The 12,320-nt window shown below is 39.0% G+C and overlaps 1 protein-coding gene across 1 annotated transcript in view; it reads left to right on the top strand.

Moving 5' to 3' along the window:
• LOC104489809 (cAMP-specific 3',5'-cyclic phosphodiesterase 4D-like) overlaps nucleotides 1–12,320 on the top strand; it is a gene marked incomplete at its 3' end in the record, with an annotated part of 54,895 nt that overhangs the window by 35,696 nt on the left and 6,879 nt on the right. The gene's annotated exons all lie outside the window — the stretch shown is intronic.

Here is a 12,320-nt window from a genome sequence, read left to right as displayed (position 1 = left end):
AGTACTGTTCCCTCAGCTGCAATATCACTATAATCTCTAATTTATATAATTACATAAAATTTGCCATTTCTATTAAAAACTTGCTTCCATCTTTTAAGCACCAGAACCCAGCCAAGGAACACTAACCATAGGGAACTGCAGGGCCTTTGGCCTGGTGATCTGCTAAATGGCCACTAGCATTCCCCAAACTGGCCAATCTACTGCTATTATGCCAATAGCTCCTGCAGACAGTTGCATCACTCTGCTGCTGTCAGTGGTAAAAGAAATGTCAAGTGGATGCAATTTACTCCAGTTTTTTTTGCCTATAACCACGGTATTATCCCACCTTCCAGAAGATGTGCTACTTTGTAGACCATTTGAATGTGTCTGTAAAACTTGGCTCCATGTTTACCAAAAACCCCCAAACAACAAAAGCTCCTTTCTTTGAGTAATAAAACACATATCTGGGATACTTTGGAACAAGAGCCTCTGTAAGTCTGATAAGCACGGCTACTGACATACAGAAATTTGGATTGTCACGATGAATTATCTCCGTCTTCAATAGATGGAGAAATAGTTGTGCGATATTTAGTTTGTGTGGGTAATTTTTTTTCCGAAATAAATCCAAAATAATCTGTCATTTTGCAAAGAATAGAGAATAACAGAATTAGTCTGGCTGCAAAAATTAACTTAAATAAATGGAAATTCCAAGGTAGGGAGTTCCTTTATTTTTCCCTGCCTGGCAGGTCTGGTCTTGACCTGAAGCTGCAAATGGGATGAAAGATCCCTTTAATTAGCATGAGAAATAACTGTCAGAGAAGAGAATTTCTGAGGTAAACTCATACGTGTTTCCCAGTTCTCAACAGTCTGCTCAGCTTTTAAAAAAATTGTATTGTATTCAATCTGGATCAGATAAAGGGAATATAACTTAAAATATTGGCAGACAAAGATGACAAACCTGGACAGTTAATAAGGTTCATCTGAGCCTTTAATATGCCAATAAAATAATGAAATTAGGATATATTTTCTCATCCAGAACAGGAAGCCAAATTATTAGTGATACAGGTTATTATTCTGCTTCTGAACCAGGATGGCCTGGATTTATTAATAAAATGCTGTGAGTATGTATTTGAAATTACAGAGAAAAAGCACCTTTTCCCTGGAAGGTTCTAGCCAAGACTCTGAGAGCAGAAAATACGTGCAGTTGCTGAGCAGAGTACTTGCATCTCAGACTAACAAATTAGAAATAATTTTCTTTCTTTCCAGAGAAGCTGCTATTGAAATTCCTTATGATTTATCATATTCATCTCTCGGGATCTGTGATATTACTTTATGACAATATCACTGGCTGAAAAGAGCCAGTTAAACTTCAATGTCCAGCCTGCTTTAAAAAAATCTTTTAAGGTGCATTTTCTACATGTGTTTCAGCTTAGAAACAATTTTTAATGAAAAAATATATTAAATTACTTGAGACATTTATTTGTCCATAGAAATAAATGTACATACATGGCTTTATGAAAAATAGGCCAATATTTTTCTTCATCAGGTTTTGCTTTTTGGTCCTCAAGAACTCCTTGTGGCAGCTTAAATGAAGCTAAGTACTTAGTAAGTAACTTACAATCTTTTTTTTTGAGTTAGAAACAAAACCACTTTGAAAAAAGACCACTGCGTCCTTTCCAGTTGCTTGGAACATTTTACAAATGGAATCCAAACCAAAGAACTCAGTAATATCCAGTTTGCTTAAATTTAAATAATAAGTTTGTGCTAACTTCATTTGTTGATCGGGAAATCAATTATGTTGTAAACAAAAAGACTATTTTTGAATTGAGAAGGCTTCTTTTGATCTGCTTTTTAATTCAGAGATTCTAAGATGTTCTAATATGCCTCTATATGGTTGTTTAATTAGGAATTTTTTTATGAAACGGAAATTAATTTTATCTTATGTTCAGACAATACCGAAGTCTTATTGGTTTTATGTCTAAATGCTAAAACCTAAGAATTTTCCAATTCTCAGTTGTTAAGCACATCACTTCCCCTTCAAACACTTTCAACATGTCAGGCTTTTTTTCCCCCACTTCTGGGAATCATGAGTGTTTGAAACAAAATGGCAAGTTACTGCTCCTGTACTAAATAAAGCAGACTGAAATCCTAAACCTCTTCAGTCAAAGGTGGCATGTTGTTAAAAACAAGGTACCAAAACCGATTCTTAGCTGGGATTTCAGCTACATCACACCACCATTCATCTCTGGGCTTGCTACACAATCTGCAGAGGAGTGGAGAGAGGATGAATGTGTTTTGTGTGTGCACGTATGTGCATACAATACTGAAGGATAGGAGCAGTGTGGAGAAAGAGATCTTTGTAAAAAGAGACCTGAATGTTTTTTGGGGATGCCTCTCAGACTGCTTTTCCAGCTCAGTGATCACCTACATGCACAGGCTGAATTTATTTCACAACCCAGAATTACATTAGCTCTTGCTTCACGCTTCAGGGCGTGAACAACATGTTGTATGCTTGCAATGGTGCTAGTGGTGTGTTAGCTGTAGAGTTCATTCCCTGAAAATCAAAATTCTGATGGTTTTGTCTTGTTTTTCTTTAAGTCTTCTTGTTTCTTCTTATATACATACATTTAGGGGCCTTTGAATTTGGTGAGGGAACCCTTTTTTCTAAACCTTGAAGCTGAGACAATCTTCCTGTCACTGTCAGAGAGCAAGCTTGCCTAGCCTGGGAAGTTAACCTTGCATAGGTGCTGCTCTCAGCAGCTCTGCTCTTGTTTTTTTTTAGAGAGGACATCTGTCAGCCTGTATCACAAGGAGATTCACATGGAAAGTCATTTATTCTTATTCTTCAGAAGTAACGCAATCACATCAGTCCTCAACACTTAAGCATGTGGAGCAGGGACAAGCAAGCAACCAAATGCCTGCCACTTAAAAGCAGTTCAAAGTAATACAATTTATTTACATTTGCAACAATCTCAGAGTTTATATGTGTCAGCTAGTGCAATCAAAACTGATTAATAGTAACTCATTACGCTGTACTAACTTGATCACTTCCAGCTATGTGTGCACACCCACTCACCAATTTTCTCTAACCTGAGCAGAAAACAAACCTATCATTCAGTCACTGATGTTTGTTTGTTTTATAGCCTTGCTTAGAGCTAAATGATGATTTCTGCTGTATGAACAGTGCAACAATGGCACTGCTGACTAGGTTTGGACTTTTCTGATTGAGTGCAGCTCTTCTCTGGTTCAAAGTCCTACATCCTTTGGCTTAATCTAGACCCACCTTCAACATAAAAACCAAATCCCTGCACTGCAGTAGCTTCATTTCCATTGCCTTTGCCTCAGTGACCCCTGCAGGCAGACTGCCTTCTGGTTTTAGAATGGAAGCAACCTGTGTCAATGAAAAATTCTGGCAAGTCCATGCTCTCTTTCTCCTTAGGACTGAATAATTCTGTCAGACTCAATGCAGGCCAGTTCCTCAGAGCTGTCCACAGTTCTTCTGTCATCTGAATGGTCTGCTATATTATGATAGGATTAAAGCATTGAAGCTTGGTGGCTGTTTGGAGCAATATGATACAGGTGATTCCTTGAATAGTCCTGTGTTTTCATATCTTGCACATCATGCTGGCATCCTTCTGTAATGGCCCACTACATCAGTACCTACACGATTTCCTCAGGCAGAATACTTGAGATAGGCAAGTGCAGTCTCTTTGGAAAAGGTTTAAGCTTCCTGACCAAGAAAGTAGCTGTGTCTGACACAAGAGGCCTTAATCTTCCTAGAAGTCTTCCCACGGTGCTATGACACTCTCATGGAAGATGGAAGAAGCCTTTTAGTGTTCCTATAGCATATTATGTGGAATGGGGGGAAAAACCATAATACTTCTTGTCTTTGAATTAGCCAGGTGATTCTGAATCTAGCCCATTCAGCAATCCTGAATGAAAATTTTGAATCTGATGGGTCTTGGTTCAGATCACCATCACTGAAATGTAATTAGCAGCCCTTGTCACCCAGCAAAGTCTCCAAGTCTCTTGTTTCTAGTCTGCTCAAAAGCACACATGCTGTGATATCATGCTGGTGATGCATAGTAGGGTATACCAGTAACCAGACAATGCTTCCTGATCCTACCTGGATTAAATCTCAAAATACTGATTTAAAAACACCTTTATATTCACTTTTCCTTTCCAGTGCTTTAGTCTATGATGGATACAATCATTCTATCATTCCCAGTTTCAAGAAAGCCCCTCACCATGTGTGGTAGTGCAGTTCAGCTGGAAGCAATACTGTAATTTGGGTAACCTAACACTGATGACTTCAACAGAGAAGACTCCAAGTATTCAAAGGCTTCTTTCAAACCTAATAAAGTGTATTTTTGGGAACTGACACACTAAAAAGGTGGTATGAAAAACTAAACTACTTTCTTGTACAAAATATTCATTATACCTGGAAAGCTCCAGGTACATTAGTACATGACATATGTTGTTGTGTATTAGCCATATGTAATAATCCATATCTGGTTTGAGCTGTCTCTTCGATGTCTTATTATAAGGTGGCCAAGTATTATTTTCCTCATCAACATGCCATAGTGGAGTAACTTGATTTGTGCTCGGTATGAAGTTAATCAGGACATTTGGAAACACATCTGAAGTATTTGCTACTGGAAGTTATGCTGGAAAAATGCTGGGGTTTGGTTTTTTTTTTCTTTGGTGTGTCTTCCTAAGTTCAGCTGGCTTAGTTAGGTAGTCCAAGAAGAACTAATATAACTAGCTTTTCTTTTTGCTGGCATACTGCACTTCTCAAGGACTGCAGCTTTTCTTAGCCGATCCTCTGCCATCTGGTCAAGCAAAATTGAAATTAAGTAGATAGATAGAACTCTCCAGAACTTGCAATATTACAGTAATACTATTGACTAATCAGGGCAGAATAAAGATGTATCAGGAGCACATAAGTGTATGGTGTTATAAAAAAAATGTGGTGTTCACAAACACTCAGAAAATAGCTGAAGAGTGTCTGCTTCAAAATTCCCACATTATACACCCTGTGACTAATGAAAATTCTAGTCCATGCAGAAGTTTATTCAACCACCCCACCTCCATACTTTCCCTAAGCTCTCTACTGGCCTTAGTAACACATTTCATATGATGTAGATGTTTCTTAAGATCTTGGGTTACATTTGGTATGTGAACACAAGAATCATTAGTTAGGCTCAGATATCCACATATTCCATTCTCATACAACAGTACTGGATTTAACGCCAGTCTGTTTATTAGTGCTGCCTTTGATGTCACCTGAAGTTGTGCATTCATTTCTTTCAACACAACATGAGTTGCATTGGCCAGTGCTTCACTCTGTCCTGTGAGGTTATACAGCATTAGTAAGTTTTGAAATGCTGTTGCTTGGGGGATAAATATTGACTCCAATAACCATCCCACCATGATTCCCGTTGTTGGGTGTGGCCAATGGTCATCTGGTTTTCTTCTTGTTAATTCCCACAAAGCAGAGGCAAGAGATCATTTTCTCCGGAGAGGACAAAGAATCAATAGTCCCAATGTATATCGATGTCATCAACTTCCTTCCAGAAGATCAGTGGTCCAGCTGGCATCACTACCAACCCATACAATACGTCCCATGGAGAGTATACCAACCTCAAAACATGTATTGTGCCAGGTGTCATTCATTATTAGTTAAATGAAACTAGGCATCTTTAGACATGTGGTATAATTACGACAAACTCAACCTATCCTAATAGCTCATGCTACAGGACCTATTCTCTGAATCTCATTGTGGTGTTGAATCTCCAGTGCTGTTGCATGTATACACCTTGGTACAATTCCAATTGTGATGGTTTGGACTATCCAAATGAGAAGTATTAACATTTAGACATTGGATGCCCACTTGCAGGAGGTCTTCAGGTGGCCAGGCATCTCCTTCCCAATCAATTCACCACGTAGCTGGGTGCATAAAATGCCAATCACAATGTTGTGGTGTCCCTTCACTCTAGGCACATGCATTCCCCACAGTATGTTAGTATCTCGTTCTCCAGTTGGTCTGTATGTAACCTCAGCTGTACCGCCAGTTTGGAATTCAAACAGCAGCTTAGTGATATTACATCCTTCTATTGTATCAGTGCCATTTACAGGGGTCCACTCTAGGGTGTATTTTCTCTCTTCAGCATACCAAGTTAGACTGGTGGTGCTTCGCCACATACTATGCCAAACTTGAATCAGGTCTGTAGTTAATATTCCCCAAATTACCGGAGACTCAGCAGATTCAGGAAGGGGTGAACATGCGGTAATCTGACATGCAGTAATCTAGCATTACACATTAGTCCAAAAGACTGGATTAGTTGTAATTTAAGATTTGAATTCATTAAGCTAAAACTACCGTTCAAAAAAAGCAACATTAGCAGAATCTTTCAAACCTAGAATTTTTACCGAGTACTAATTAAAATTTCAGATTCCACACTATAACTAAAATCAAACGTATCAGTTCTACAATCAAAAATACATATTAGCAGTCATTGTGGACACTTCAGCTGCGTATATGGCAGTCCTTGGTCCCAGGTACAATTCATAGTCATTGAAGCACCTGTAAAAAGAAAAGAAAGAAAAATACTTGGTTTTAATGTAACCAGCAGAATTTGGTTAAAACAAAGGTATTATCCGTCTGCTATTGATCTGATGGAGTTTTCCAGAACTATCACATAGAACAGGTGGTTTCAAGTAGCTCTTTGTAAAAATCTGTTAGGGTACACGTTCCCAGAAATAAATAAACGCTCTAGGAAAAACAACCCTCTCCTCTGTAGCTCATGACTTCATCAACAATTTGAATTGATTGCTCTTGCAACCCTAAATCTCAGCTTCCCACAGTGCTGGAGTCCCTACCCCTACTTTAAATGTCTGATTGTCCCCAAAATGGTGCTCAGCCTTTCAGTGAGATGCAAATCACTGACAACCCACAGATCATCTAGGAAAAGCTGTAAGCCAGTTTCTGTAACTCATAATGTGGACACAGTGCTTCTTATACCCAGTCAGCCTTAGCTTTTGGAGCCAGGCCTGGGCTGTCTAATATTAGAACTACAAAATTTATTTTGAAGTCTTTAGAAACGGAGATGACATGATTTATGCACAAATAAACTAACTTGGAGCACTATGGTTTCTGACTCCACTGAATAGTATGGTGAACCAGCCTATTTGGATTCTCCAAAGGCAGATGATGATAACGTGCAAGCTGTGTAGAGCCACCCCTACTGCTTGCTGTCCTTAGAGCATAGATTCTGCTAATTAGCATCATTACAGGATGTTTCCATTACCCTATCAATAACAATCTAGAATTGGATTTCATTGTTGCAAAAATCTGAGCAACACGCACATTTTCAGCATATCTGGTTCATGTGTTTGTTGTGTGTTTATTTGGCTTCACCTATAAAATGTTATTGAGGCAGAAAAAAAACCCCACTCCACAATTAGGGTAAATGATCACCTTACTCTCTATTCCACATTTGTGTTTTTGTATGTGGTATGTTTGTGTGCCAGCATTTGTGCAAGTCAAACACGAATGTCTCATCTAAGCTGTATTTATCGCATGTTATTGGACAGTAAGTCTGAATCATCCCTGTATGCAGAAATGAGCGGATGTCATATTTAATCCAATTTTAGATGTTTACACTGAAAAAGAAAGCTGGAATCGATTCTCTAGTTCAAAGAGATGACTACTTTCACGTTCGTCTTCTATTTTATACATTGTATGTAGACAGCATGGATTTCCCCTTGCTTTTATGTTTACTATGTTACTATATTAATAAAATAAAATAAAATGCCCAAATACAGCTCTTTAAAAATGGAGTCAATTCTTGTGACAATGTGATAGAAGTGATAATTCTTGCTGTGGAGCACAGTTCAGGGATTCCAGACAGACGCTGTCTCCTAGGGGTTTTCAAAGTCTCTTGGCAGCTGTATTCTTTCCAAAAACAAGCTATGTCCCAAACGTGTGGCAGAGAATCTAACAGACTATGCGAGTTCAATTTAAAGCCTGACCAGCATCCTCGAGGCCTCCCTCTCCTCTGGAAACTTCCCCCTTTACAATGAGCATGAGTGTTTATGGTGTAGGACACACCGGTGAGCCAAACTGGGTCTTGCTGCCCTGGCTGTCTCAAAACTGCTGACGGCCTGCAGACCACGACTGCCTATGATTTGGTCCCAGCAACACCAAGACACCTTTACAAAGATAAATCTTATTCCGGACTTTCCATATGAAGCTCCACACTGGCAAGTGCAAACTCCCATTTCTAGTGGTCTCTAGGGTCTGGGACTCACTTCTCCCTAATGAATATCTTGACTTTTATTCTGACCACATTAAGAAAAAACACTGTCTCTTTTTTAACTGTATCCTAGCAGGTCTGCAGAATGTCTCTTTAGCTGCTCCCCTTATTAGATGATTATATTAAATTATCCCAACTTAATTAAGAAATAAAGGTTATGCAGTCACCTTGTCTATCCCTGGGTTCATATTCCCGCCCGCTTCTCTGTCTACCCATGCATGTATCTCTAAGTTCCTTTTTAGTGGGGGCAAAGTCAATTACTGTCAATTACTGTCAATTACTGTCAATTACTTCTAACTGAGATAGAAGAGACAAATTAATGCCAGTGGAGGAAAGAAAGCAGAATTTTTGTACTTTTTATTTGGCAACAGTCAGCTGAACATGTTCATCTAACTTCTGACTTCACATAGCACTTATCTCTCCAGGGTGAGGACCAACATAGGTTATAAATGGAGAATTCAAGTATGTCCCATAGGAAAGCTTAGGAAACAAAACCTAGAAAATGTGGAGAGGGCCAGGCTTCAGCACTTTAATCTGTTAAATAATTCGCAATGCACTGTATAATCTTTGGTCTGCTAATGGATATTTGGCCTGTGTTTTACGTAGCAATGATTCATCTCATGTGGCTTGTTGTGTGCTTTAGCAGTCTTTTTTGGTGGTGGTGGATTTGATAATTTTAAATTTTGGGGCTATGCGAAAATTATTCAGCTTTCAAATCTGTCTCTCCTTTGAAAAATGAAGATGTGAACAAGAATGCCAGGCACTCTGGTTAACAGTCTTAACACTGATGTGAGCGATTTTTTTCTAACCTTAGAGGTTAACAGCTCTGTCTGTATTTAGAAGCTTGTAATATACTGCACAGGGTTTATGCTCCCTCTTGTGGCTTCTGTATATACATAGGTTGCTCTGAAAGTAATGCCTCCTTTTTATGTTATATTTCCATGGAAACTACAGCAGATACAGAGAGCACAGTAACACTGTTCGATAGAGCAAATCCTCAGCTACAAAACACTGGTTTTTGACACAGTCCCCACCATGGGCTGTGCATTGTCACCAGAGATGAACAAAACCCTGCGTGTTGCACTCGTTTAAAAATCTGCACCAGGGGAGGGGACCCACAGTCACTGTGCCACGGCCCCACTGTGCTGACACCCACTGTTTGGTCTCCATATACATTCAGCAAGTGTCAGTGGGTGCAATTTTTTCCACATGGAGGAATTCAGTCACACCCCTTTGCTTCACACGCACTCCCATGTCAGACACCATGTTGTCAGGCCGCCCCTCTGCTGCTGCCTGTCGCACGGCACAAAATTTAATGGGATATTGGTGGGAAGGTTCAAACTCTACTGCCATACCACCAACATCCACCTCCGGCATCATGGTCCAGCATCATAGGAGGCATTACTTTTGGAGCGGCCCTCATAGAGGTGTGGCGCTACCCTGTCCAGGATCCAGACAGAACCATCTAACAGCTTCCATACAATGTGAAACAAAAACAGGAGGGCACTCGTACATGCATTGTAGTGTTTACTACACTGCCATACACTGTGGGTCAGCAGCACTTTGACTGAATCATACATTCTTGTTCTTCTGCACAGAAAACAATGCAGCCGCTTTAGACATGTCTGCTCCCTTTTTGAGCACTCTCACCTTTTCCAGATTTCCTGACCCAGCATCAGTTAAAGATTACTCACCGCACCATGCAATTGCTTTTCTGTTCAAGTGGGTCTGGTGCATGCTAACCTGCTTTGTGAAAGCTGTGGATATCTGTACTTTCATTATCCTTCTTTCACCAAAACAATGACAATTTTTGTTGGTCTTGACACAAGGGGCTTTTGAAAACTAAAATTTAAATCCAGGGTTGATTTTGGTGCATTAAATTAATATTTAATAATGCCTCCTCTAAAAAATACAAAGCTACAGTATTTTATCAGTGTCCTCCAATGCAATCAAGTGCTCAAGTATAATGAAGTTTAAAAACTAGAACAGTGGGGTCATGCTATTTAATAGAAAAGAAAAAAAAAAAAAAACTCCAGGGCAAAAAGTTCAGAAACTTGTACTTATTGCCCTTGGAAGTGCCTCAGTATTCAAAGGTTGACAAACTGAATGGAAAGAGCAAGGAAAGTACCACCTCCAGTAAGGAAGTCCACAAGAGACTTTAAGAAGGATCATCCTATTTTCATAGTTTTGTTAATCTGTCCTTTGACAGTTAACAGCTCTGTTGGAGCAGTTGCCTGGGATTTTGAATCACTGATGAATATTTTGTGCATTTGTGTCATGTATTGGGCATTCAGAGTGTTTGCCACAGACAGACGCTTGTGATGCTAGAAAGAACTAGCTCTACTCTACTTGGCTTATTTGCAGGTAGAAGCAATTTAATATTTTTGGCCTTTTTCCAGTGCTGCTGCTACTTGTAAAACTTTTCATCTCCAGGGTGTCACCCCTTCATAATTTCCAAATGTGGGAACTTGACAAGATCTGTAAAAAATGGATTTGCATATTGATTTTAGTTACAGTTTCTGTGAAGAATTTGATTGCCCAAACCCCACACTCATTTCTAAGAATTTGCTCAGCCCTTTGTTTGCTTTTTTGCCTAAACAATCTGAGTAACAGGTAAAGTGAATAGGTGTGAGGAAGACTAGCAAATAATTTACTTGAGGGTCTAGGCTATCCCATCCTTGCAGAAGTCATTCAAATGTCTAACACAGGATTCCTTGTCCTACACAGCTGTGCCTCTTTTAAGTGTCAAAAGAGAAAATGGAGTAGCTATATGCAAATAGCAGAAATATTCTTTATAAAAGGGAAGAAATGAACAGATTTCACTGAGGAACAGGTAAGCCAGCTGAGACACAGCAGATAATACCATTTCACAGAGTTTGAAGACAGAATGTAATTTTTCTGGAAGTGAGGTAACATACATATTCACACTATGTCTGTTTAAGTGGAGAACTGAAGAGAAAAGCAAAAGGTGGATATGGCTTATCTTCTACTGAAATCTTTGCATAGCTGTGTAACTTGTTAAGCAATCTTGATGAGAAATTATAGCCTAGGGCATTTCCTGACTCAATGAAAATGTGAAGCTGCTCATTAACTCTCCAGTTTATACCCTGGGACAATTCATGATGTCTGTAATAACTTGTTGGATTTGGTTTCACTGGGCAATTAAAGTCTCTTGAGGTTCTGTTTCTCCCTTGGTGCCATGTTTCTTCTAGTTTTGTGTGAGGGTCAGGCTTACATGCTTTCCAGACAGACTAGGATTGTAGTTTCACCTGAAGCATCAGCTTGTTCCAACCACTCCTGCAACGACCTTGTTAAAAGTACAGATTTCTTCCACAGGGTCTGTAAAAATCAATTTCTCTATTTCCACTAACAGGAGTAAAGGAGATGGTAAAAAACCCCAGCTACACAGATACTAAGCATTACAATAATTTTGAATATGGGAAGTTTTGTTTCATCCTTATCTTGTGTCTGGTTATACTTACTACTTTTTTATTAGGCTCTTGCAATATCTGCAAAAACATTATGATCTTGTGGACAGTATATGTATAAGAGTGACGTAGAAACTCAAATGCAAATCGTATTTGCCTATTTATCAGAAAGCCTTTTTCTGATTAAGTTTTCCTGGACTTGAAATTTGTTGTTAAATACATTTTATGATTAAACTATAATAACAATAAAATAGCACCAAAGCAATGGTAATTTCTGTTGAAAGCTGCAACATGTAACTTATCAAGATAAACTCACTGCTGGAAAATACAGCAGACATAAAAACGGAGTCCTATTGGATTTTCATCTTCTGATGATTTCTTTTCAACTTAATTGCTGCCATATACTAGCTACGATAACTGAAAACTCCCAAGTTTTCCCTGCCATCATGGTCCCCTGGAGAGGTCTAACTCCATATCCTCAGTGCCACAGATGCTACTTTTAAGCTCAACAGACCTTCAGCTTACTTGTACTTACAGGACTATATTTTTTTGGAAACCATTTCAAGTGGCAGCTTTCAGTGCGGAAGTGAAGAAA

The sequence above is a fragment of the Buceros rhinoceros genome, unplaced genomic scaffold (genome assembly GCF_000710305.1).
Source record: "Buceros rhinoceros silvestris isolate BGI_N320 unplaced genomic scaffold, ASM71030v1 scaffold12052, whole genome shotgun sequence".
Lineage (NCBI taxonomy): Eukaryota > Metazoa > Chordata > Aves > Bucerotiformes > Bucerotidae > Buceros > Buceros rhinoceros.
This window is presented reverse-complemented; position numbering and strand designations above follow the sequence as displayed.